This window comes from Ahaetulla prasina, chromosome 1 (assembly GCF_028640845.1).
Source record: "Ahaetulla prasina isolate Xishuangbanna chromosome 1, ASM2864084v1, whole genome shotgun sequence".
NCBI lineage: Eukaryota > Metazoa > Chordata > Lepidosauria > Squamata > Colubridae > Ahaetulla > Ahaetulla prasina.
Window position 1 is genome coordinate 157,860,815 of NC_080539.1, and position 25,923 is coordinate 157,886,737.

The 25,923-nt window shown below is 40.8% G+C and overlaps 1 long non-coding RNA gene across 1 annotated transcript; it reads right to left on the reverse strand.

Annotated features, from left to right (window-relative positions):
* Positions 1-14,327: 14,327 nt before the first annotated feature.
* On the reverse strand, positions 14,328-25,593 carry LOC131196339 (uncharacterized). The gene is made up of 3 exons (XR_009154701.1): positions 25,443-25,593; positions 21,975-22,126; positions 14,328-14,474 (listed from the first exon to the last, which is right to left on the reverse strand). It is a non-coding gene; the product is annotated as an uncharacterized LOC131196339 (long non-coding RNA).
* Positions 25,594-25,923: the final 330 nt, after the last annotated feature.

The window sequence follows — 25,923 nt, forward strand, 5'->3', positions numbered from 1 at the left end:
ATGACTTCCAAATATATATATATATTATCTAATACGTAATCGACAAATAAAAAAATAAAAAAGTTATTTAGTCTTCATCTGTCTATGCACCATGTCTGCTTTTGAAATGAATCCTTTATTTACTTTAATTCTTTCTGGTAATTTCCTCCTTCCTAGCCTGTTTGTTAAATTAAAGGTACATTTTTCCAGCCTCTGAGTGCACTTCTCTTTCTATATGCACAGTTTTGCTGCATCTCTTCCCATTCCTCCTCCGTCATCTGTATGCATTACAACCCTCTCTGTCTTCTACTGCAGACTAATTCTGTCATTGCAGCATTAGAGCAATTTCTTAGTTCTAAATGTGTCTGCAGACTTTTCTTTCCTCCTTGGAGCTGGTCAAATATGATCACATTGAATTACATGACTTCCAAATATATATATTATCTAATACGTAATCGACAAATAAAAATAAAAAAATAAAAAAGTTATTTAGTCTTCATCTGTCTATGCACCATGTCTGCTTTTGAAATGAATCCTTTATTTACTTTAATTCTTTCTGGTAATTTCCTCCTTCCTAGCCTGTTTGTTAAATTAAAGGTACATTTTTCCAGCCTCTGAGTGCACTTCTCTTTCTATATGCACAGTTTTGCTGCATCTCTTCCCATTCCTCCTCCGTCATCTGTATGCATTACAACCCTCTCTGTCTTCTACTGCAGACTAATTCTGTCATTGCAGCATTAGAGCAATTTCTTAGTTCTAAATGTGTCTGCAGACTTTTCTTTCCTCCTTGGAGCTGGTCAAATATGATCACATTGAATTACATGACTTCCAAATATATATATTATTGTCTATGAGAAGTTTTGAGCAAAGACAAATGGACACATTTAGTGGATTTATTTAGCCAAGCAGGATGGGTATTATCTTTTCCAGATAGCCACATAACTTTTGTATTAATAATTTGTACCATTGATCAGTCAGTACACTGAAAAGTGTACTTGTATTAAAGATGTGGAGCAATTAACAAGTAGAAAAAGTTAATCCTTTTTTCCCCTTTCAACTGGATTGGATTATAGCTGAATTTTTCACCGGAGCACAACTCCAATTATTAAGATAAAGTGACAGGGGATGGAGTATTGTGATCCTTTGGTCCTCTTTTTCCTCTCATATCTTAATCATTTTGATCCTGGATACTTTCAGATTGAAGGAGGGCCTTGCATTCTTAAAAAGATACAGCACTGCCTTTCTCTGCAAAATGATTGTTTTTTTCTCTCCGTAAGAAAAATAAAGAAATGCCAGTACCAAAAAACAAAGAAACATACATCCCAACATTCTTATCTTCTGAATTTCAGTTCCCTTGAACTCTAGGGATGTGGTGGGATGATTGCATAGTTTCCACTATCTAGAATATGCCTCTATCTTCATTCATCCTGCTGTCCCACTCTGTAAGTCACTCTTTAGCAGATTGATGGCTAAAACTCCTAGAATTCCTATACCAAAAGTGCCTTGGTAAATTGGGCAGTTGAAACGCCAATCTACCTGGAGGGCATTTTATGGGCGGCTGTAGCATGTGATTTTCAATGGGTATCCAATGGTAAGGTGACCAATCGTCCTCCTTTAGGGAGGACAGTCCTTCTTTTGTAAGTTCTGTCCTCTCTCGAAAAGTGTCCTCCTACATGTCCTCCTTTTCGATATTTGAAGACTAATCTGTAAATCTCCTTATTCGATCGATGCCGATCCGATCCATTAAGTGTGATGTGACATATTTGTATTTGACATGATGATTCATCAAGGCTCGGTACAGTGCAGCGAGATGCAATTATGAGATGCATGCGCTCCACACAGGAGAATTGTTTTGAGAGAGTGCGCCACGCGCAAGAGTGCGCCACACGCAAGTGGCTTTGTTTACTTCTTACCGAAACATGACACGGCACTAGACTCACTTCTTTCTCAGTGAATAGTCAATCATACATAGGTGAGCACAATAATTCATGTTTTATTAATTCATTACCTATTTAATAATTTCCAAATATGTATAATTTTATTTACAAGTTTATTTGCTTATGTTATTGTTTCAGTTTTAATAATTAATTTTATTTATTCAATTGCTAATGATTTTTGGAAAAGTGAGAAATCGAGATTGAATGTTGATACTGTAGCTGCAGCATTTACCGTAAAATTCAATTTGAAGGATATTTCTTGTTCAGATATTTCCAATATATTGTTAGAAGGTGATACATTGACCAAAAATATTCATTCAACTATTTAAATAATGTTTAATAGGCATGTAAGAATAATTACAATATAAAATGTTATCGTTACAAATGTTTTTTATTATGCATTTATCATATTATAGTGTATTATGTACTATTGTTGCAATGAATAAAATGTTTCTTTTATTTACGATATTTTTTTTCCTTCAATTTATTTGTGTCCTCCTTCTCATCGTAAAAAAGTTGATCACCTTACCAATGGGCCAGTGGCACTGATGGAGACTATATTCCCCTTTTATACCTAAGGAACTTTAGGCTACTTACAGTAGGCAAATGGGAAGATAGAGATTAAGTGAAGAATCTTAATGCACATGGTTGCTGGGTTGTGTTTTTTTTGTTTTTTGTTTTTTTTACATTTATACCCCGCCCTTCTCTGAAGACTCAGGGTGGCTTACAATGTATAAGGCAATAGTCTCATTCTATTTGTATATTTTTTTACAAAGTCAACTTATTGCCCCCCCAACAATCTGGGTCCTCATTTTACCTACCTTATAAAGGGTGGAAGGCTGAGTCAACCTTGGGCCGGGCTCGAACCTGCAGTAATTGCAGGCTCTGTGTTTTAATAACAGGCTTCTCTATTGCCTGAGCTATCCCGGCCCGGTTTTGTGTCTCCCCTGGCCTAGGGCTTCTAAGAATCTCTCTCCCCCCTCTGTCTCTCCCCCTCTCATTTTTCTCTCACTTTAAGAGGTACTTTAGAAGGAATTCAGGCTTTTCTATTCTATATTTTTCTTAACAAAACTCCATTTGATTTCAGATATATTGACTATCTCTTAGCAGTCATAGATAGCAGTCCAGACCCATATTCCTCACTCAAGTCAGCTACATTATGAGCAGTTTTATTTTTGCAGGGAACCTGATTCTGTTTGATTTCTCGGCATTCTTTTAGTATCCTGAATAAGCTCAGGAACACATCCCTGAAGAAGGGCTCCTGCTGAACTCATACCTCTACCAGGCAAGAGAAGTCAGGACTGCTTACTCTGGGCATTGAGGATTTTTCTTAGTTAATTCAACTGATTCTTCCTACAAATGGATTGTAATGATTCCCTTATTTTCCCAACTGTTCTGCCTCGGACACCTACACTGGAGATGCCACTGCTTACTCACAGAAAGTCTAGCAGGTACTTCTCTTGCCAAATATCTCCCCTGAGTTACTTCTCTTCCTTTGGTTTCAGGGAAGGGGACAAAACTAACAACTAGCACACTTGCTAGACTTTCTGTGAGTAAGCAGCGAAGAGGATTTTTTTTTTAATTGAAAAGGTTTTACAACAACAATTAAATTTTTCCCCTCCCCTCCCCTCCTTCCCCCCCTCCTTCCCCCCCTCCAAAACCCCCCTCCCCCCCGACTTCCCGGAGCAAACACAAGGTATAGTTCAATAAACAAACAGTCATACATTAAATTTTTAAAATCTAACACAATTATAATCCTTCTCTCTCACATAAGACTTCTTCCATTAAAATCAAAAACAACGTCCTTCATTCAAAGGCAATCTGAAATTTCTTAATCTGATATCTATTTTGAATATAATCAGTCCAATTCTTCCATTCGTTTAGATATTTTTCTTGAGTATTGTCTTTCAAGAAGGCTGAGATTTTAGCCATCTCAGCCAAATTGGAAACTTTCAATATCCCTTCTTCTATTGTGGGTGTTATGTATTCATGTTGTACCTTTAAATATTGAGCGGGAAATCAGCACGTTGCTGATTGGTCGAAGCCTCCAGCAGAACTGTATAAAAGGAGAGGTTTTTCCCCCCAGCCTGTTGCTGGGTTCACCCTATATTAAAGAGCTGTTGTCACTACCCTGGTCTCCAGCCTCGTTACTTCCCGAACCTAACATTGGCGACGAAGGTGGGATCTCGAGGCTAAGGAGAACCAGAACCGAGCTGAAGCACGATAGACCCGGACCCAGCAAACCCAGGGCAGAAAAGCGGAGATGGCCAGTTACACTCCGCCCGCACCGTTTAACCCGGCTAAAGAGAAATGGGGAACGTATATGACCCGTTTCGAAAGCTTTCTAGAAGCCAACGAACTGCACGGAGTTCCAGATAACCGAAAGAGGGCTTATTTCCTAAGCCACTGCGGTCCGGAGGTCATCGACATCGCGGAAGCCCTGGCAGAGCCAACGCCGTTGCAGTCGGTGTCGTGGCCAACTTTACAGACATTACTAAGAAACCACTTCGCACCCACGCCGTCCAAATACGTGCGGCGGTTTGAATTCGGAGAGCGAAGGCAGATGGAGGGCGAATCTATAGGCGACTACATGGCCGCCCTAAGAAGCGTCAAGGACTGCGGATACCGTGACCTGGGCGAGGTGCTCCTCGAGCAACTCATCCGGTCAAAGACATCCGTTTGCGGCGACAGCTGCTGGCAAAGAGCAACCTCACGTTAGCCAACGCTCTGGACGAAGCCAGAGCACATGAAATGTCATCCCAAGCAGCAGAGACACTGCAGAAGCCGGTCCCACAAAAGGCGAGCGCGAAGGCAACTCCGGTGCACCAGGAGGAGGTTCAGACCGAATCCGACGGTGAAGACGAGGAAGGGGTCTGCCGCACGAGAAACACGACAAAGGGGACCGAGGCGAATGCGGAAGCTGCGGGGTCAACACCAGCGCCAACGCTGCAAGTTTAAAGACGCGACATGTCGGTGTGGGAAGAAAGGGCACCTAGCTCAAGTTTGTCGGCGGCCCAACCTTCCGCCGAAAATTCAAATCGGCCAATCAGGCGCGGAATCGGCAAGGCGGCCCGCGATTGGCTCAAACAAAAAGCGGATTCCAACCAAACAACTGTGGTTATAGGCGCGCCTCGACCAAAGTGGAGAAGAAGATCTTCACCAAGCCAAAAATAGAGAGTACGGTGCGGCTTGAAGTAGACACGGGATCAGCGATCACCATCATGTCCTGGGACACTTTGGCGAAGTCGCTGCCGTCCGTCATGAGCGCCACCTGCAAGCACAACGGCTACGAGTGCACGACTACCAGAATCGCATCCCTGTTCGAGGACCACCTCCGTCCGAGTCGAGTCGGTCCACATAAAAGACCCTGCCCATCACGATCGTCGAAGGAACTCTGCCCAGTCTGTTGGGACTAGACTGGTTTCGTGCCCTGGGCATGGGGTGACTGGCATCTACAGAAGTGACTGTAACCTGAAAGACATTCTCTTTAACGAGTTCGAAGATGTCTTCAAGGACTGCCTGGGCAAGTACAAGGGACCCCTATTTCCTTCAACTTAGACCCCAGGTAGCCCCCATTAGGCTTAAGGCGAGGAGAGTCCTTTGCCCTAAAACCAAAAATCGATAAAGAGCTGGATAAGCTCATTAATCAGGAATTTTGGTGCCAGTCGATCACGCAAAGTGGGAGACGCCAATCGTCACCCCATCAAACCGGACGGGTCAATTAGAATTTGCGCTGACTACAAGGCGGCGCTTAACAAAGCCTTACAGAAAAGCGCTTACCGGTTCCGTGGTGCAACACTTATTGCACTCTTTGGGGCAAGGGCAAGTCTTTGCAAAGTTAGACTTGGCCCAAGCCTACCAACAACTGCCAGTAGACGCCCGCACAGCGAAGCCCAAGCGATTGTGGCGCACAGGGGGCCTTCAAGTGCACCGATTGCAATTTGGGGTCAGTGTGGCACCAGGGCTGTTCCAAAACCTGATGGAACGACTACTGCAGGGGCTCCCAGGGGTAGTTCCCTACTTCGATGATGTCCTAATTTCAGGGGAAAACATGGAGGAATTGGGGGAGCGGTTAAGAAAGGTCTTGAGCATTTTCCGGACAGCCGGACTAAAAGTCAAGACAAACAAATGTCAGATAGGGGTCGAATCCGTCGATTTCTTGGGCTACCGGATAGACAAGAAAGGAATTCACCCTACTGAGAGCAAGGTTAAGGCAATTAGGAAGGCTCCAGCGCCCAAAAACAAAGCAGAGCTGCAGGCATTCCTCGGATTGGTTAATTTTTACGCGGTCTTTTTAAAGAACAAAGCAACCGTTGCGGAACCGCTGCATAGGCTCTTAGGAAAAAATACTGTTTGGTCTTGGGGAAAGTCAGAAAATAGGGCTTTTGAAGCAGTAAAGAACCTGCTCTCAAGTGATAGCCTGCTCATCCAATATCACGACTCATTACCCCTAGTGCTGGTTTGCGATGCCTCCCCTTACGGGGTGGGGGCTGTACTCAGCCATAGACTTCCAAACGGCACAGAAGCCCCTATAGCGTTCTACTCTAGAACAATGTCCTCCCCAGAGAGGAACTACAGCCAATTAGACAAAGAAGCACTAGCCATTGTGTCAGGGGTCAAAAAATTCCACGAGTATGTCTTTGGGCGGAATTTTGAAATCGTGACTGACCACAGACCACTACTAGGGATACTGGCTGGCGACCGCCCAACGCCTGTGGCACTTTCGCCACGCTTGACCCGTTGGACTATATTTCTAGCCGCTTATTCGTACAAGCTGCAACATCGGCCAGGAAAAGAAGTGGGGCATGCAGACGCGTTAAGCCGATGCCCACTACCAGGGGCGACCGAAGACCCCACTCCGGGGACGCCCATCCTACTTATTGACTCGTTGGACTCTGGCCCAGTCACATCAAAGGAAGTGGCTCGGGCATCATACCGGGACATTGTGTTAAGGACTGTACTCGGTTGGGTACAGAGAGGGTGGCCCGCTGCGCCGGGCGAACGGTTCAAAGAATTTGTTAAAAAACGAGATGAGCTCTCGGCTCAAGGGGGGTGCCTGTTATGGGGTGATCGTGTAATAATTCCTGAGAAGTTAAGGGGAAAGGTATTGGACCTCCTCCACGAGGGTCACCCAGGGATCGTAAGGATGAAGGGGTTAGCTAGAAGCTATGTATGGTGGCCACTCATGGACGCAGAGATTGCTGAGAGGGTAGGGAAATGCCAAGCTTGCCAAGAGTCCAGACCTCTACCCCCAACGGCCCCAGTCAGAGAATGGGAAAAGCCCCAAGGGCCTTGGTCAAGAATCCACATTGATTTTGCTGGCCCTTTTCACGGCCAAACATTCCTAGTGGTTGTGGATGCATTTTCCAAATGGTTGGAAGTCATAATCATGAAATCCACTACGGCCGAAGCAGTAATCGCAACTCTGCGCCACCTATTCGCAACTCACGGGTTGCCGGACACTCTGGTGTCCGACAATGGGCCCCAATTCACGGCAGCCCAGTTCGAAGAATACCTGGCAGAGGAAGGCATCCGACATGCCCTCTCTGCGCCTTTCCACCCCGCGTCGAATGGCCTTGCAGAGCGTTCCGTCCGGAGCGCTAAGGAGGCCTTGTCCAGGCTCAAGCCAGGTGACTGGCAAACAAAAATAGACTTTTTCCTAGCCGTCCAGCACAGAACCCCAAGCACGGCCACCGGGAAAAGCCCAGCCGAATTGCTAATGGGACGGAAACTCCGGTGCCCACTTGACCGCTTGAACCCCATTACACACCCGATGGGTACAAGGCGAACTAGAAGACAAGGAAATGAGCATAGGCGACGGGTGTGGGCCCGAAACTATGGGGACGGCCCTAGTTGGTTCGCAGGGCAAATAATAAAGATAACCGCCCAAAATCGTGCGTGGTAGAGCTACCAGACAACCGAGTGTGGGCGCCACATAGATCAGTTAAGGAAGCGAATAACTGACCAAACCGAACCAAATGAAATAGATCATGACCAATACCAATTTGAATCCACAGTTGACAATGACCCGGGGGAGGCGCAAGACTTAGCTGAGGTCCCAGAGTTCCAGCGACGCCATCAGGTTCCCGAGGGAAGCAGCAGGGAAAGTTCCAAAATTAATCCAAGGCCGGAGGGCCAAGAAAAAGAGTCGGCCAATAATCCGGAGCCCGTTGGCCCAGAGAAAGAGCGGGGAGGAGAAAACAGCCCCTCCGACCAGCTCAAAACACCACCCAGAACTGAACCGCGCAGGTCAGAAAGAACGAGGAGACGCCCAGGTTATTTGCGTGACTACGTCGAAAAATAACATGTAAATAAATATGTAAATAGAGGCAAAGTGTTTTCTGGGAGGGGAGGAGTGTTATGTATTCATGTTGTACCTTTAAATATTGAGCGGGAAATCAGCACGTTGCTGATTGGTCGAAGCCTCCAGCAGAACTGTATAAAAGGAGAGGTTTTTCCCCCCAGCCTGTTGCTGGGTTCACCCTATATTAAAGAGCTGTTGTCACTACCCTGGTCTCCAGCCTCGTTACTTCCCGAACCTAACAGTGGGTAATTCTTTTTTCTTCCAATATTGTCCAATCAACAGTCTTGCTGCTGTTATTAAGTTCAAAATCAACTTAATCTCAATCACTGTACAGTCCGTTGTTATTCCCAAAAGGAAAAATTGCGGTAGGAACTTTATCTTCTTCTTCAGAACATTCTGCATAATCCACCAAATTCTTATCCAGAAAGACTTAATTTTCTTACAAGTCCACCATACATGAAAATATGTAGCATCATCACAATTACATCTCCAACATTTCGCTTGCATATCTGGATACATACATGATAATTTCTTAGGATCTAAATGCCATCTATAAAACATCTTATAAAAATTTTCCCTTAAATTCTGCGCTTGCGTAAATTTAACATATCTAACAAATTTTTCCCATGTTTCCAACATTATTGGTTCTTGAATATTCTGTGCCCATTTTATCATACAATCCTTTATTAAATCTCTTTCAGAATCTATTTCTATCAACACAGTATACAATCTCTTTATATGCCCCTGGGTTTGATTTCTAATTTGTTTAACCAAATTTTCTTCATTTTGAATAATACCAATTTTCTGATCTTCTTTCCATCTAGCCTTTAACTGTCATATTGAAACCAAGTATAATTCCTCCCTTCTTCTTTTAATGTATCCAAAGATTTTAGTTGTAGATTTCCCCTCTCATTATATAAAAGATCTTTATAAGTAATCATTTCTTGTTCCTGTTCTATATTTATATTCTCTACTGCATGCCGAGGACTTGCCCATATAGGAATTTTATAATTTAACTTATAATAATATTTTTTCCAGACACGCAGAAGAGAAATTCTCAACACACGATTCTTAAAAGCTTTATCTACTTTCTTATCATACAATAAATATGCATGCCAACCATATAATAAATCATAACCTTCTATATTCAAAATTCTTTCCTCCATCAAATTAAACCAATCACTTATTACCGAAAGAACAACTGCTTCATAATACAGTTTTAAATTAGGCATTTTTAATCCTCCTCTTTCCCGTGTATCTTGCATTATTTTCATTTTGACTCTCGCTTTTTTCCCTTCCCATATAAATTTATTAATTCCAATCTGCCATTCTTCCAAATTTTTGTCTTAATTATTGGTATCATCTGAAACAAGAACAAGAATTTAGGCAAAAGATTCATTTTTATAGCTGCTATTCTCCCCAACAAAGATAATTGTAATTTTTTCCAAGTATTCATTTCCTTCTGAATTTTTTTCCATAACACATCATAATTATTCTTATAGAATTTTACATTTGATGAAGTAAGAAAGACTCCTAAATATTTAACCTTTTTTACAATTTCAAATCCTGTTATTTCCTCTAGTTTTTCTTTCTGATTCTTAATCATATTTTTGGTTAATACTTTTGTTTTATTTTGATTCACTTTAAACCCTGAGACCCTTTCATATTGATTAATTACTTCCAACAAATATACACTCGAATTTATAGGCTGAGTTAACATAACAACCAAATCATCTGTAAATGCTCTGACTTTATATTCATGCCTTCTAATTCTAATACCCTCTATTTCCCTTAACTCTCTTATCTTATCCAATAAAGGTTCCAAAGACAAAATAAACAATAAAGGTGATAAAGGACACCCCTACCTTGTTCCTTTCGCAATTTTAAAACTATCTGTCAAACTACCATTAATTATTATCTGAGCTGTTTGCTCTCCATAAATTGCCCTAAGTATTCTTATAAAACCATTTCCAAATTGCATTTTGTCTGTTAATTTAAATAAAAATTCCCAATGCAAACGATCAAAAGCTTTCTCTGCATCCAAAAATATAAATGCTGCTGGAATCTGATTTTTCTTTTCCAAATATTCCAATAAATTCACTATCTGCCTAACATTATTCCTCATTTGTCTCCCTTTTATAAAACCAGACTGGTCAGTATGAATCCTTTGTTGTACAATTTCCATTAACCTATTTGCCATTATTTTCGCAAAAATCTTATAATCATTATTCAAGAGTGAAATCGGTCTATAATTCCCAGGCTTAGTACAATCCTGATCCTCTTTTGGTATCAATGAAATAAAAGTAGTCCTCCATGATGGTGGCACTCCTCCTCCCATCAATATCTGATTAAATAACTCCATAAGTGGACCAACTATCTCATCCTGTAACTTTTTATAATATATTGCTGTAAGTCCATCTGTGCCCGGGGATTTCCCTATTTTTAATTGCTTTATTACCAAAATAATTTCCTCAGAAGTTATAGGCCGATTCAACTCTTCCCTTTGTTCATTAGTTAAACCTTTAACCTTATATTCTTTCAAATATTTATCAATATCCATATTCAATATTGTATCTCTGACATATAAATTTGTATAATATTCCAAGAAAGCTTTTTTAATTTTATCCTGTTGAAATCTCACTTTACCCTTATATTCAATTCTTTCAATAGTATGTGCTTTCTGTCTTTTCCTTAACATATAAGCCAACCACCTCCCTGATTTATTGGCATTACAAAAAGTATTATGTTTAGCATATTGTATATTGGTTGCCACCTGATCTGCCATTAACATATTAAATTGACTCTGTAATATCTTTATCGCCTCATTAATTTTTAAATCATGTGGATTATATACCAGTAATTGTTGTTTCCTCTGAATTTCCTCTTCTAAATCCCTACGCTGTTTTTGTAATTTTCTCCTCTGTCTACTATTAATATATATCAAATTACCTCTCATAAAGGCCTTGCTAGTGTCCCACACCATTTCTATCAAAGTTCCCATATTCAAATTATAATCAAAAAATTCTTTCATTTGTTTTTTACATTGATTTACATTATCCTCATATCTAAACAAATTTTCATTTATTCTCCATGATCTTCTTCCACCTTCATATTGCAACTCCATCCACACCGGACTATGATCAGTTAAACACCTTGGAAATATCTTTGTTTTCTTAACCCTAGAAAGCAAGTCATTGGAAATTAATATAAAATCAATACGTGAAAAAGATTGGGCCTGTCCGAAAAATAAGTATAGTCTCTATCATCAAAATTCTGCCTTCTCCATATATCTTTCAACTCAAAATCTTCCATCAAATCAAAAAAAGATTTAGGCAGTTTTGCATGCATAGGAATTTTCTTAGAAAGAGTTCTTTTATCTTTTCTAATATCCATTACACCATTCCAATCCCCTAATATAATAAATGTTTTATAGTCCCAAAGAGTCAATTTTTCATGTAACAGTTTATAAAAATTTTCTTGTTGTTGATTAGGTGCATATATGCCAATCACAAGTGTCTTTTTTCCTTCTAAAATCAATTCAATAGCAATATATCTTCCTTGAATGTCCATTTCAATTAATTTAGCTGATATATTTTTCTTCAAATATATAACTATACCATTTTTCTTATTCGGAGCAGAAGAAACAAAATGTTTACCTAATTTCGAATTAATCAAATATTTCTGATCTGATAATTTTATATGTGTCTCTTGCAAACATATCACATCGTTTTTAAATTGTTTCAAATAATGGAATATTTTTCTTCTTTTCTGTGCTGAATTCAAACCATTAACATTCCATGTCAAAAATTTATTTGCCATCACTGGCCTCTTGAAGCTTCTGAGCAATTAGCTGAAGACTCTCACTCTTCGGCTTGGCTCCTCCCACAGCTTCAGTAGTAGAATCCCGTTCCTGTCTTTGAAGTCGTTCCTCTATCTCCTACGCCTAATAGCTCCCCTTGTCACTCTTTGTTCTTGAGGTTGTTCTTGAGGTACTGACATCACAGGTGTAGTTTCAACTTCCCCACTCTGTTTCTCTTGAAGATTTTTATCCACTGTTTCTACATCCACTTTCAATACATTAAAAAGAAAATCTTTTGCTTTCAACTCAGTATCAATTCGATATCTCCCACCTTGAAAAAATACTGTTAAGCCAATTGGAACCTCCCATCTGTATTGAATCTGATGCTTCTTAAGCTCTTGTGTAAAAAATCTAAAGTCCCTTCTATCCTTTAATATTTTAGCAGGGATCTCTTTCAAAACCAACACCTCCTGTTCTCCTATTTGCAATTTCTTTTGGTATGTAGCTTGCAAAATCTGATTTCTTATTGTAGAAGTCAAAAAATAAATTACAATGTCTCTTGGGAGCTTTTTCTGCCTCGCTACCCAAGAATTAACCCTATATGCCTTATCAATTTGAAAATCAACTTCTCGAGGGTCCATTCCTAACATTTCAGCTAATGCTTCTGATATAACTTTTTTAATATCTTCTTCCTTCCGATCCTGGAGACCCCTAATTCTCAAAGCCTTCTCCAACGCTCTATATTGCAATACCACCACATGGTCCTCATTTTTATCCACTTTATTTTGGAGCTCTCCAACTTTATTATCCAAATACTGATTTGCTTGACTAATTACTTCCACTTTATCCTCCATTACTTCCAAATTTTTTGCCAAACCTTGAAAAACCATCAATAAATCATCTCTAATTTTTTTATTAGTCTCTTTAATTCCTTCCCTAAATTGATCCTTCACACCATGAATATTATTCATAATTTCTTTAAATCTCTCTTCAGAAACTCTATTCTGTTCCTTTAACATATCTTCCAAGTTAGTTTCAGACCCCCTTCTCGTCATGGGAGCTTTTTTTTTTTTTTTTTTCATAAAAAAGTTTTATTTTTACAATCATGTCGAACAACTCATTCAATGTACAGTTATATACAGTTAGTCGGGCCTGCCCTTCTTTTACTTTCCAAACCTTCCTCTCCTTCTCTTATCTACATCCTCTCCTCCCTCCACACCGTCATGGGAGCTTTTGGTGACTTAAAAGCCATTTTAATTTAAGTAAAATCTCTAATTAGAATTGTAAAATCTCAAAGTCTCAGAAAGTCTCAAATTAAAGTTGTAAAATAAAAACTTTCACCTTGCCTCCTATGGAGAGCTTCTATTCAGCTAAAATCCACAAAGAGAAGAGGAATTTTGTTTGGGTGTTTTGTGGAGGTGGGGTATCACTTCACTAGCCATGAATAAAAGATAAAGGTAAAGGTTCCCCTCGCACATATGTGCTAGTCATTCCCGACTCTAGGGGGCGGTGCTCATCTCCATTTCAAAACCGAAGAGCCAGCGCTGTCCGAAGACGTCTCCGTGGTTATGTGGCCGGCATGACTAAACACCAAAGGCCCACGGAACAGTGTTACCTTCCCAGCAAAGGTGGTCCCTATTTTTCTACTTGCATTTTTTATGTGCTTTCGAACTGCTAGGTTGGCAGAAGCTGGGACAAGTAACAGGAGCTCACCCCATTATGCGGCACTAGGGATTCGAACCGCTGAACTGCCGACCTTTTGATTGACAAGCTCAGTGTCTTAGCCACTGAGCCACTGCGTCCCTTAGTCATGAATACCCAGGTGCAAATGAGGATGAGATTTGAGGGCAGACAGCAAGGCTGAATACTGTCAGATAATCTCTCTTCTAAATATGTTGTCTTTATTGATTTTTAGCTGCTAAAATATTTTTAAAAGTTTCCTCTATTAAAATTTGAACGGCTAATGGATAAATAAACATCAGGGCCTATGCAAGCCTTTCATTATTAATTGTTACAAATGAGGCTTGTTTGCAGATGAAATAGAATATAGCATAGACAAGTTTTATACCAGAGACATTAAAAGAACCCACTATTTTATTTTATTTTCCCAGACATGTATCATGTTTCTTCCATCTATTGTATTTCACAATTAAGCTAAATGCATAAATAAATAAATACAGCCCAATCACGAAAAATAGTCAAAATAAATTAGCCTTTAAAAAAAATCAAATATAGAATTTATTATTTTGGAAAATATTCTGCATCAGAATAAAACACTACAGCTTTGCTGGCTGAGGAATTCTGAGTGTTGGAAGTCCACAAGTTTTAAAGTTGCCAAGTTTGGACTCCCCTGCATTACAGAATTAGGGAGTACATATCCTTCATGTAGGAGTACTGTAGTAGCTGCAGAGTAATCCTTTGCCCTTGTTGAGTCTGAACTTTCTGAGAGTTCTCTCTGAAAGAAAGAAAAAAGGAACTGTATTCCTTATTGAAAATTAGTTAGGACCTCCACCTGCTTTGCAATCTTGCTACCCTCTAAATCCAACTGTGCAGCAAAGCCAATGCTCTTGTACATCGTGGTATGGATAATTATCACTGAATTCACTCTGAAATTGATGGTGGTACTTCTTCTGGCTCTAGTAAGAAATAAAGCCCAATAAGTCATTCTACAGGTCTCAAAAAACCCTTTACTTCTAATCGTGCAAATGATTTATATAGGTAATTAAAGGTTCTGCGAAGATTTGCCAGATTAGTATTCTAGCAACACATTGGAGCTGCGATGACAGAAATTAAAGAAGTAAATGTTTATTTATCTGACAAATGGAACCCTGGGATTAAGCATATCCAATTTATATATTCATACATTCATTTGTACTTGCCGCTTGCTCAAAGTCAAAAATAACAAGAAACTGTTACGACTTTGCCCTGATCTACGACAGATGTGGTTTGAGTATAGTCTATGTTCATCTGGTGTTCTGAATTAACTATTAAGGAAAATAATCAAGAGCTTAGGGCACCACAGAGGTTTTCCCTATTTCTTGTGCTCTTAACTTTCTCCTGGCCACAGTTAATTTTAGTTTTTAGCAAATGAATTTTTGTTTATCAGTTAACCCATGGAATGACTGAGAGGACTGTGATAGGCTACGTTTAGAGCAGTGGCTCGCAACTTTTTGGGTACCAGGGACAGGTTCTGTGGAGAGGTTTTTTCCACGGACCAGAGGGGACGTGGTTTCACTGCTGACTGCATCCTATGGATGGGACTTTGCTTGTTTGCGCGGACTGGTTTCTGGCATGCTGCGGACTGGTGCCGTTCCATGGATCGGGATCGGTTGGGGACCGCTGGCTTAGAGCATCAGTTGGCTTTCATGTGTCCTTATCTATCTGATGCCACTAGAGCTAAAATCCAGATTGCTGAAATTATAGGGACCACCACTTCTCCTGGGTGAGGTTCCTAATTTAGCTCTTAGAGAATGGCAGTTGATAGGGGCATAGCAAACAACAGTACCCAGTCTCAACATTTTAATTCTTTTTTTCTATGGGATCTTTCTTTCACTTTTTAAGGGTGGTATCAATACACAATTGCATGTATTTTTTTATTTCTGTGTGCTGTGCATATGTGTATATATATATACACACAGAGAGACATATACATACAGTGTTTGTGTGCATGTGTGTAATTCCTTCTATAATAAAACAATGCCTATTCACAAATATATATTATACTAACAGCTGGCTCTTTAAAAAACAAGTGAGCGTAACATGTGACTCCTGAGAGCCAATAAAAAAAAGGGGGTTCTGCCAGGTTTGCAGGGACAGATTTTGGAGGGTCTTTAGCAAGTTGGCTGAAGTCTCAGACAAAGTTGGAAATGGAGTTGTTTGGCTGTAGGTGTTGTGTCTTGCCCGCCCTCAGAGCAGCCGGGGCCTTCTTACCTGCTCCCGAACACTGAGGAATGTATGCCTCCCGGCCCAAGTCCTGGCTCCATGCCCACACAAACTGCAGAAGAAGGAGCATCTCCCTCCCCCAGCCCTGACTCCATGCCCAGGCAAACGGAGCAGCTAGACCCCTCCCCCTCCTCCACAGCAGGTGAGCCTGAGGAGGGTTTATTCCCAACAACAGCTGATTGGAGTGACCCTCGCATCAGAAGATTGGAGAGGCGGAGGCAACAGAAGGAAGGGAGGGGCAGGCCTTAATGAGTGCTGAGTCATGGAGCCACACCCCATGGCCTATATAAAGGATCTACTTTCTGGCAGTCTCTGAGTCAGGCAAAAGTCGAACTTATCTTGCTGAAGTCACTTACTGGTCTCCTGCCTGCTCTGAGGACTTTGCTAGGACTTTGGGCAGAGCTGCAGAGGCAAGCCTGATTCGGATTTCCCTGACCCAGCCGTCAGCGGAGGAGTGGGACACGACAGTAGGTGGAATTGTGTTTTATCTCGTTTTAACTCTGTATTGTGGAAACTTTAAGAAAGTTGCTTTTGGTTTAAATCCTAGAGTTGACCAGAGACCTTCTAGCACCTGCTTGGCTAGTTCCAGATTCTCAAAATTTTATTTGGTCGCCCTCTCTATGTACAGCCTTACTTGGGGTGGACAGGAGCAGGCAAGGATTATTTCCCCTTCAATTCTCTCCTGATTTCCCCAGAGTTGGTGGAGAAGGAAGAACCTGGTTGGTACCAAAATATATGTGTGTGTGAGAGTGTGTGCACACGTGCGTGTGCGCATGCAGAGGGACTTAATTTTCTACTTGCTGCTCATCTCCAGGACCAAGTGACCTCAGACCCAAAGGACCTCAGATGGAAGGATTGGTAAAGATCACCTTCCTTTATTGTATCATCAGAAGAAAGACACCTCCTACCCAGCAAAACATATAAATCCAGTTTCTAAAAATTCACTACCTGCATTATTGACAACATGGAATGAGGCATTGATATAGAATCAGTGGTAGGATTCAGCCGGTTCAGGCCAGTTCGGACAAACCAGTTATTAAATTGCTGCTGGCCCCTCCCCTCCCTGCCCCTTCCAGGAGTCCTTACACACCTCGTTTTTGCTCCCAGGGGGGGTGCAGGAGGCCAAGTGCTGCCCGTCATACCCCCTGGCCATGCCCACCATGGCCACACCCACCCAGCTGGTCATTAGGGCAGAGAACCGGTTGTTAAGTTATTTGAATCCCACCACTTTATAGAACAGGGGTCTCCAACCTTGGTCCCTTTAAGACTTGTGGACTTCAACTCCCAGAATTCCTCAGCCAGCTTTGCTGGCTGAGGGATTCTGGGAGTTGAAGTCCACAAGTCTTAAAGGGACCAAGGTTGGAGATCCCTGTTCTATATGATCTAACAGAAATCTTATAGTTCAGATTCAGACTATGTCTCAACAGCTAGTTCCACTTGCTGCAGGTACTTACTTTTAGCTACCTATTTGCTAAATCTCAAACAATAGCTTAAATGTCAGCATCAGGCCTATTTATACTGTCATGCCATTATTTACAGCAAAATAACTTCCCATTCAATTATTATTCTGATTACCTACAGTTTTCCGAACATTATGGAAGCTCTCACAAAAGACCAATACCACGTGTGACACAATGAATAGTACAGACAATTCACTCCCTTCATTCTGAATGTATTATTCTTGACTGAGGAGAAAAATATCCTAAATTAAACATGTACTTTTTCATATGTTTTCAACAGAAAGTATAAAATACTATTGTTGTGACCCAGGCCCAAGTAGGTAGTAGTAGATGCAATCAGTTCAAAAACAAACAGACTTTATTAGAACAGCTAAGAATTAACTCATTCTCAGCGTAGTCCAAATTAAATCAAAGCAAATTCTTCATAACACAATTCTTCAGTCTTATCACCAACCTTGGTCTAATTAGGCAAACTGCCAAAGGCTTTTCTTGGCAAAAGTTCAAAAGCAGAAGACGCCGACAAGAAATAAATGCAGCAAGACAAGGAGCAAGTCTTATCAATGTTGTTTTCCGGCAAAGAGCCCAAACACTGCTGCTGGTCTTTTAAGCCTTATGGGAGGCGCCAATCATCTCTTGGCCCTACTCCCGAGTCGTCCTCTTTGCTTTAGCTGCTCTTGCCTTCTGGCAGCTCTTCTCATGTGTGCATTAGGAACAGGCTCTGCCTCACTACTGTCAGCCTGTGGAGGCTCCGGAGTCCGCACATCACTCCCAGATGGCCTGCCCCCACTTCTGCCTCAAACGCAGAGCCCTCATCCGGGCCTTTCCCTGCCTCCAGGACTGACCCATGTTCTTCCTCAGCCTTATTGCTGTCCGACTTCGTTGCCAGCTCCGCAGGCTATTGGCGGACCACAACAGCTATTTTACATAGCCTGGATCCCAAAATTAAGATATTGTAGATCACTTTCTCCTTGGCTACGTTTACATTAAAGACTGAAATCTTGTTCTTAGTCCATCTTTCCCAAGGCAAGCCTCTAGATGTCTCTTTAGACATCTCTAAAACATGTCTAAGCTTTAAAAGCCAGGGACTGTAGAATATGCTTTGCATAGAGAAAACCCTGGCCTCACACCCCAGCATTCCTGATAAAAAATAAATAGAGATGCAACTCAGCCCTATGTGTAGCAATCAACACTCAAATAACCGTAGATTAATACTAGGATTAATACTAGACCAACAATGAAAAAGTAAACAATTGAAAAGGGTTTTCTGTTTTCTTTTTGGCTTTTTGATTGTCTCTTTTGAATGGTATGCAGATATTGTTTATCTCTATGTGGCTGTTGATGGCTGAAATGTCTGCAAAAAAACATTGGCAATAAAACAACCAAGTTCAGTGTGCACCAAGGACCCCACAGATCAATCCTGAACTACCAATAGGTTCTGCTATTAGAATGTCTATTTAAACAGGGCCTCTGGTGGCTCAACAGACTAAGTCTGTCTGTTATTAACACAGCTGCTTGAAATTACTGCAAGTTTTTTGCAGTATTTTTGAATATTTTTGAAGATACCTCTGCAGACCTGGATGAACTCACAGATACTGTAACATCATATGTCAGCTTCTGTGAAGACCTATGTGTACCTACAAGGAACTTGCGAATATACAGTAACAACAAACCTTGGTTTACACCTAAACTTAAGCAGCTACGACATTCCAAAGAGGAAGCCTACAAAAGGGTGATAAAATGCTGTACAATCAGGCCAGAAATGCACTAACAAGGGAGATAAGAGCAGCAAAAAGAAGCTACTCTGAAAAGCTAAAGAATCAGTTTTCAGCAAATGAACCAGCAAACATGTGGAAAACTCTTAAAAATATCACTGGCTATGGCAAACCTCCTTCCCAGGCTGAAGGTAATCAACAACTGGCAGATGACCTGAATGAGTTTTACTGCAGGTTTGAAAGGAAACTACAGCCACCTATCTCCACAACCCCCATCTCAGACACACCAACAACAGCCAAGCCTCCTACAACTGACCCCATTTCATTGGGTTCACAACCCCTAGTGATCACAGAAAAGGAAGTGCAGGACCTATTTCACAGACAAAGCCAGGAAAAGCTCCAGGCCCAGACAAGATAACTCCTTCTTGCCTAAAAGTCTGTGCTGACCAATTGGCCCCCATCTTCACCCATATTTTCAATAAATCACTAGAGATGTGCTATGTTCCTTCTTGCTTCAAATGCTCTACCATCATCCCAGTGCCGAAGAAGCCCACCATCAAGGAACTGAATGACTACAGACCAGTTGCTTTAACATCTGTAGTCATGAAAACCTTTGAAAGGCTAGTGCTTTCCTACCTGAAAACCATCACGGATCCGCTGTTAGACCCCTTGCAATTTGCACACCGAGCAAATAGATCAACAGATGATGCTGTTAATATGGCTCTGCACTACATCCTACAACATCTTGAGTCTCCAAAGACCTATGCAAGGGTCCTTTTTGTAGACTTTAGTTCAGCATTGAATACCATCATTCCAGACATTCTTCTAACTAAGCTAAACCAGCTACAGGTACCGGAACAGACTTGTAAGTGGATCACAAGCTTCCTAACAAACAGGAAGCAGCAGGTGAAGCTAAGCAAGATCACATCAAATACCTGTACAATTAGCACAGGGGTCCCCCAAGGCTGTGTGCTCTCCACATTTCTCTTCTCTCTGTATACCAATGACTGCATCTCCAACGATCCATCTGTTAAGCTACTGAAGTTCGCAGATGACATAAAAGTGATTGGTCTCATTCGAGACAATGACGAATCCGCATATAGACAAGAGGTCGAACGACTAGCCTTGTGGTGCAACCAAAACAATCTGGAACTGAACACACTCAAAACCGTAGAAATGGTGGTAGACTTTAGGAGAAACCCTTCCATACTTCCACCTCTCACAATACTTGACAACACAGTATCAACAGTAGAAACCTTCAAATTTCTGGGTTCTATCATATCGCAAGATCTCAAATGGACAGCTAACATCAAAAACATCATTAAAAAAGGACAACAAAGAATGTTCTTTCTGCGCCAACTCAGTAAGCTCAAACTGCCCAAGGAGCTGCTGATCCAGTTCTACAGAGGAATTATTGAGTCTGTCATTTGCACCTCTATAACTGTCTGGTTCGGTTCTGCAACCCAACAAGAAAAACACAGACTTCAGAGGATAATTAGAACTGCAGAAAAAATAATTGCTACCAACCTGCCTTCCATTGAGGACCTGTATACTGCACGAATCAAGAAGAGGGCTGTGAAAATATTTGCAGATCCCTCGCATCCTGGACATAAACTGTTTCAACTCCTACCCTCAAAACGACGCTATAGAGCACTGCACACCAGAACAACTAGACACAAGAACAGTTTTTTCCCGAAGGCCATCACTCTGCTAAACAAATAATTCCCTCAACACTGTCAAACTATTTACTGAATCTGCACTACTATTAATTGTTTCATAGTTCCCATCACCAATCTCTTTCCACTTATGACTGTATGACTATAACTTTTTGCTGGCAATCCTTATGATTTATATTGATATATTGACCATCAATTGTGTTGTAAATGTTGTACCTTGATGAACGTATCTTTTCTTTTATGTACACTGAGAGCATATGCACCAAGACAAATTCCTTGTGTGTCTAATCACACTTGGCCAATAAAATTCTATTCTATTCTATTCTATTCTATTCTATTCTATTCTATTCTATTCTATTCTAAAGTCCCACCAGGCCCAAGGTTGACTCAGCCTTCCGTCCTTTATAAGGTAGGTAAAATGAGGACCCAGATTGTTGGGGGCAATAAAAGGGTTATCGTTGCCAATATGATGAACAGAATGAGTGTGTAACTTTGTTGCATGTAGAGAGTGAAAGGACTTGTATTGCAAAGCTCTGTCCATCTTCTGACTTCGTATATAATAAGTTGACTTTGTATATAATATACAAATGGATGAAGACTATTGCTTAACACAGTGTAAGCTGCCCTGAGTCTTCTTTCGCCCTGAGTCTTCGGAGAAGGGCAGGATATAAATTCAAATTTTAAAAAAAATGATAATTATAACATAGACACAGTTCAACATTTTTAATGCGAATTGGCTTTTTGTTTTTTTTCTCTTGTCGAGTGACTTCTGGCAGAATGCCTATGGTATCCATGTGAATGACCTCATTACCAGATTCTGTGTTCATGCAGACACAAATGAAGATAATTCATTTGCTTTAAAGAGGAGACAGTGTTGTTCTTGCTGAGCAAGTTCAGAAAACGGCCAAAACCTTTGGAGCTTTCGAGCATCAGCGTTCTGTCCTCACTACACGTTAGCCTGTGTGCAGCTCAACATGCAGCTAAACCCACCTATCCTCCAATAAAACAGACGGTGTGCGTAGATCTGAATGCTTTATTGAAAGAACAGGATATGGTGAAACTGGGGAAAATAGGGATACATACAATGAGAACCAACTACAAGATAGACAGTATTGAGTTACTGCTGAACATAACAATTAATAAATACAAGCAATTTAAATCTCACCAGCGATGCTGTGTATGTGGGATGTGGGTTTCTCCTTGGATGACCCTTGTGCCACAGATTAAGATGGATTCTTCTTTGTGCTTCTGTCTTCGCCAAATGCTAAAAGAAATGGAGTCTGGCTTCCCAGCATGCACTTGTTTTGAGAGTGTAGGCTGATGGGTAAATGGATGGGGTCAGCTTCAAACAATATACTTGGTATTTTGTCTCTCCGGCCACTAGATGGGGCTAGAGAGCAATAACAGTTTATAAAAGTTATATGCTCATGACAATCAGTGATAATAATGATAATAATATTCAGAAATATTATCTAAACTTCTTCTATAATTACTTTAAACTCTAAAAACCCAAAAAGGAAAAATTCTGACTAAGATTCTATCAATTGCTAAAATGAGCAATAAAATCAGTGGCGCATGACTTCAAAAGCCTGTGTGGATGTACTATATAACAGGGGTCTCCAACCTTGGCAACTTTACAACTTATGGACTTCAACTCCCAGAGCATAGCTGGCTGAGGAACTCTGGGAATTGAGAGTCCACAAACCTTAAAGTTGCCAAGGTTGGAGACCTTTCTTATGTAAGACATCCTAAGTGCCAAAGCAAACTTACTTCCTTTAGACTGAAAGAGGTTCATGGGCTAATGTTTAAATTTTAAGTTTAAGTCTACTTAAATGCCATGGGTCTGACTTTAATTATCTCACTACTGACCCTGATAAACTACAATTCTTCTGTTAGAATTATCTGAAATTGGCAGAGCCCTGTACTGATTAAAGCACAGCCTCCAACAGCATTACTAAAAGCATGCTTCAGCAAATTGATCTAAGCTTTACTCAGGTTCTTCCCACCCCCTTTCTTCCTTATTAACACTCCACCCTTAAACAATTAGGTTGCTTACTTCTCACGGAGGTATTTCCCATTTACAGGCATTTTCCTGTGACACAAGTAACAGGCAGCAGACGATCTATGTGATAAGAGCCTCCATTAAATATGTTACTTAACCGAACAACTATTGAGAAGAAATTAGACGATGAGTATAAAATAAAAGCAAGGATTACGTGTTGATTGCACTTCTGTTGAGATACTATGGACAAAAGACTGAAGGTGTACCCCATTCTGGGCACACCCCAAATACTATAGTCATTAAAAGGCAGTTTAGAAATAGCAACTGGCACAAAATAGGCTTGTCAGGATATCTTTAAGGCTAAGGCTCAAACATATCGATTTTACATATGATTTATCCACTTCATTTCCAAGCTGGATTGAAATGCCAATGGAAAATTGTTAAATCCATTAATGGATACGGGAAAAATAATTCCATGGATGTCCTTTACGCCTGTGAACCTATCCAAGGTAATGATACTCATTTCATTAATAGCAGAGATCTCTTTGATGCTGTCCAGGTTCAGTGTCTTTTCATTCCCAAGGAAATCTATCAAGTTTCGTTTTGTTGTATTTTTTTTTCCTAGAATGGTGGGTGGGTTCATCACAGTTTATCTCTGTGTTGACTTTGAGATTGTTTCAAGACTCTAAATGTAAATCTTCTTAATGGAACTTTATCACCTTGTTTACCGTTTATATGATCCATCATCTAGGAAATACCTTTGACAGAGACCACCTCCTTCTCAAATCAGAAATCTGTTTGCTGATCTTCTTGTGCCATACCTCATTTAGAGAGTATGATTTTCCAGACTGACCAGGTTTAATAAGAATTCTTAAGAGCCACCATTTCTATTTCCTTCCTTTATGTTTCAGTCACTAACCCTGAAGCATAGAACACAATGCTTTATGGCAAGAGAAAGCCACTGGAGGGTTCAGAGGTTGGGTGAGGTGATAAGAAGAGAATTACTGCCACCTGGGAGCAGACTGCACAAAAGCTCTGAAGACCTACATTACTTTCAGGGGAAAGGCAACACTGGGGTGATTTCAATTATAACACAGCACAAAGCACTCCTGATGACCTTGTGAAAACAGGCAGGTTCACTCCTGGCGGTGCGAATGTACTCTAATTATTTGGCCTCTTGGCTTTGCTTGATCAGAACTTCAGTAACTTCACGGATTCCCTCTGGATCTAAATGTCTACTAGTGTGGCCTTGGTAGGCAATCATCTAAAACAGTTTCATCTCAGCCTCATACATTTCTGATGTGTGGGCTCTGAATCTGGCTAAGGATGTGGAGAGTTGCATTCTCTGTGCCCTTCGAACATACCAGATTAAAGTAGGATAATGTTGTCCTAAGCAAAATATCCCTTTTTCTTGGATTCTGAATATTGGAACTAATTCAAAGATTTCAAGGGAATTGAATATTTATACATGTTAGTGCCCTTAGGTAGACCAGGCCAAGAAGTCAAGGTCCACAGGAACACTAAGTTTAATTTCTTTTTCTTTCTCTAAGGTTAAGTGTAATTTACTGTCTCTGGTTATTATTATCTCTCCATAAGCTTTCTCCTTCTATGCTTTATGCAAATTGTTACCTGTTTACATCAGAGCCGCTTCCATGTAGGAACAGATTAGACTCATGTTGGGATTTGTTCAGAGACTTTACATGCATATTTTTCTACTGGAGGTCTTCCGAGATGCTGTCTCTGATTTCAACAATCTTACATTTTTAGTTCCTCCACTGTTTGTTTTGTATGTGACTACTTTCAGTTAAACATGATTTCTACATTTTTTTTTATTTTTAAAAAACAAAGTTTGATAGGAATCCTGGTGGCACAGTGGTTAGAATGCAATATTGCAGGCTGATTCTGCCCACCGTCAGGAGTTTGATCCCTGACCAACTCAAGATTGACTCAGCCTTCCATCCTTCCGAGGTCAGTAAAATGAGGACCCAGATTGTTGGGGGCAATATGCTGATGCTTAGAGAGGGCTGAAGAGCACTATGAAGTGGTATATAAGTCTAAGTGCTGTGGTTATGGCTATGGCTATTCTATTTATCTCATATGAGATTATTCTATTTCCCCACATAATAGAAGGGAAGAGCTGAATTCCATAGCCACAATCACCGATATCGCAGAGTCAGGAGATGCTACTATAAATTTTGCCTTGTAATTATTTTTTCCCCTTTTACTTACCAATAAGGCACATTCTATGGGAACCCTTTTTCTCATATGGAGGATTATGTGTAGTAAAGATATTTAGCTGGAAGAAAGGTGATAGCAGTGAGATCTCCCAGGCCATTTTACTACGGTAGGAAAGGGTGGGGGTGGGGGTGGGGAGAATGTGTGCGCTCAGAAGGTTTCGGAGAGAGGCGGTCTGAAACCTCTGATCAGTCATCTAGTGGATTCAAAAGCACTGCTACAAATCCAGATAGATTAGCATGGAACCTTTGCAATTGGTAATTCTGTCCATCAAGTCCTCAGCCACAAACTGATTTTCTGTCAACATCGCAACATCACTAGCATGATGCGACACCTAAAGGATTGGACTATGGGAGAAATATAGAAGGGGCTTCTGCAGAGGTGGGATTCACTTACCTTCCCTACCGGTTCGCAAATGTGAGCGTGTGCATGTGTACGGCCTTCTGCACATGTGCAGCAGTTGCGCATTTTGTCCGGGTGGGCAGGCGAAGCCTCCCACAGTCGCACGAACCGGAATGAACTGGCTGAATCTCATCACTGGCCTTCCATCCTCCTTTTACAATTAAAAACAGCACATTGTAGCTGAAGACATATAGGTGGAGAACACAACTGTTAGATATTACACAGCACTTCAAATCCCCATATAGTTATAGGTTCTTTTTTTGCTTCTCACAAAAACTATGCCTTGACTTTAAAAAAAATGGATTTAGTCCAGAGATCCTTTAACAATCTGTCAGGACAAATAACATTTTAATAGAAAGGCTCTTCTGTCATTCGCAGTAGATTGGTAGAGCAACTGTTTATCTTGGCAATATCCATTGCTACTTAGACAAATATAAATTGCTGTCTGAAACTTGGAGATCTATTTAAACGTCCA